We start from the raw sequence: 2,458 nt of genomic DNA, 5'->3' as shown, positions 1-2,458 counted from the left end.
TAATAACTGGGGAGCTGGGATTGGAACCTCAGCAGTCCAGCTCTAGCGTCCACTCTCTTTACTACTTGGTTATATAAGATTAAACATTTAATGGTTAAAGTTAACATCTTCAGTGTACTGAAATGAGGAATCTTAGAATAGAAATGGAGTCTCTATATTTAAAATAGAAGAATTTAACAAATGACTAAGGTGGAAATAAACAGTGAGACATATATTATCTTATTGTATAATTCATTCCTGTCTGCATTTTAACTCCGATATTAACCATAACAATGCTTTTTGGCCAGGACTGATTTTTAAAGTGATACTGAATTTTAGTTTCTTATTTAATATATATGTATATAGTCCATGGACATATTCTTTTCATATCTTAGGGTGTAAAATAATATTATGCCAATTTGTTTTACAGTCACACAGTTTAAAACTGTCTTCCTTGCTCTGGTAAAATATATCATTAATGGAATAAGTAAGTTCAAGGTTGGCCTATGGGGCCTGAGATTTTTATGGTAGATGCTCTGTTGCCTTGTCTACAGTTTGAGCTGCCATTCCTTGGCTCTGTGGAGTTAGTCTGAGAAGATACTTGAAGTACACAGCTTTGGACCTGATATAATTTGTGTTGGTCCAGGAGCTCTGTTGTCCTGGCTACTCAAACTGACATTGAACTTTTATCCCAAATCAGCCTTTCTTAAACAGCCACTGCAGTTATCTTCAAACATCTGACTGGGCCTGCTTAATAACTAGCCAGAGGCATTGAGTGATTCAGTCAATCAACATTTACTAAGGATCTATTAGGCCTTGACGATATAAAGAATGAATAAAATTCGGTTCCTGCTCTCACAGAGCTTATAAATAAATGAGTGGGCAGACAAATATATTTGGACCTTAAGACTTAAAAGTGTTTTATTTCAAGTAAATGTCTTAGAAGAAATCAGGGATACAAATGAAGGACTAGACTAGGTTGTTCTCAAAAGAAGGAGGCAACCTTGCTTGTGGCAGCCAGAATGATTAGCCCAAGAGCAAAGAAGAAACGAGGGTGGTTGAAAGGATACAATCATCAAGGAGTAGAATAGGCTGAGCATTCAGAATATAGGGGAGAATTGAGTTTTGGCTTGTAAGTGGTATGGAGTCAGTTTGGACCTGTAAATGGCATAACAACATTGATGACCTGAAGCAAATAGTGTTAAGACAAAGCTTGCTTTCAAGTCAGAATTAGATTGAGTCCCAGCTTCTTAGTATGTGGCTTTGAGCAAATTAACCTCTCCAAGCCTCACTTTCCTCATTCATTGAATGAGGATAAAAAACAAGGATTGGTCTGAGGATAAAATATCATTTGTGTAAAGAAAGCACTTAGTTCCTAGTAAGTCTTCAAAATGTGTTAGTTGTTAGTATTATTGTTACAGAAAAGACCTTGCTTGTCCAATGACTGTAGAGGCAGATGGGAATACCAAGGCTTGGACTGAAGGTAGAAGCAAAAGGAACCAGCAGAAAAGGAGAATTGGGTTACCTCTTTCTGGCCTTTGGTTGGAGATCCTCCCAAATGGAGCTGAAGGAAGTGCCAGCTGCAAGAGCTGGTGGGCCAGTCAGAATGCCTGAGACTGCCCTCCTGTGGATCAGCTGTAGTCAGATGGCTTCATACTCTGTGAACTGCCCTGCGTAAATGTATTGCCATATATAAATGAGACATGCATATATGTGCATATATATATGTATGTAATCTGAAAGGATAAACGTCAACTTTGATCAACATTTGACAACCTCCAGGAAGGAGGAGGAATTGTGGGAGGGTCAGAGAGAGGGAGATTGGGGACTTGTATTTTTGTCTCTATAACTCTATATTGTTTGACTTTTTCATAATGAGAGCTCATGTGTTGGGTAAAAAGAATTAAAAAGAAAACCAATCCAATTACAAAAAAAAGAAGAAAGATAAAAGTTACCTGCAGAAATTGCTTGTGATCCAAGCCTTGGCTCCCTGATGCCTGGCTAAAGTCCCAGCCCACAAAGGGACCACTGGGTTAAAGATCTCGAAGAAAAGAGGAAGTGAAATGTTTGGTGTCCATGTCATGTCTGCCAGTCTCTCAGGGCAAGGCACCTGGCAGGCAGTTCCCACCGGCATGAGAACTGCTCCTCTTTTCCAGGCACCCACTCCAGGGCTGTGAAAGTTCAACAAGTGCATGCATGGAACATCAGAAACCTCCTGCAAATGTTGAATTTTCTCCAAGGTTTCCTGAGGCCCAGCCAGCTTCTCTGGGCAGCCTCTAGGCTCAGGAGCCCAGCCTAGCCCTCAGTGCCCTCTCCGCCCTATTCTTCTTGGCCTCCAGCAGCCCTCAGTCTTCCCTAGTTGTGGCCCTTCCCAAGCCTGCGTCCCAGCCCCGCCCCTCTCTCTGGACGCATCTCTGGGCCCCATCATCACCCGGCGCCGGGCCCTGCCTCCCACCCCCCCTTTCTCCTCTCATTCCTT

Source organism: Pteropus alecto, unplaced genomic scaffold (assembly GCF_000325575.1).
Source record: "Pteropus alecto unplaced genomic scaffold, ASM32557v1 scaffold335, whole genome shotgun sequence".
NCBI classification, from domain to species: Eukaryota; Metazoa; Chordata; class Mammalia; order Chiroptera; family Pteropodidae; genus Pteropus; species Pteropus alecto.
Note: the sequence above shows the minus strand (reverse complement) of the source record.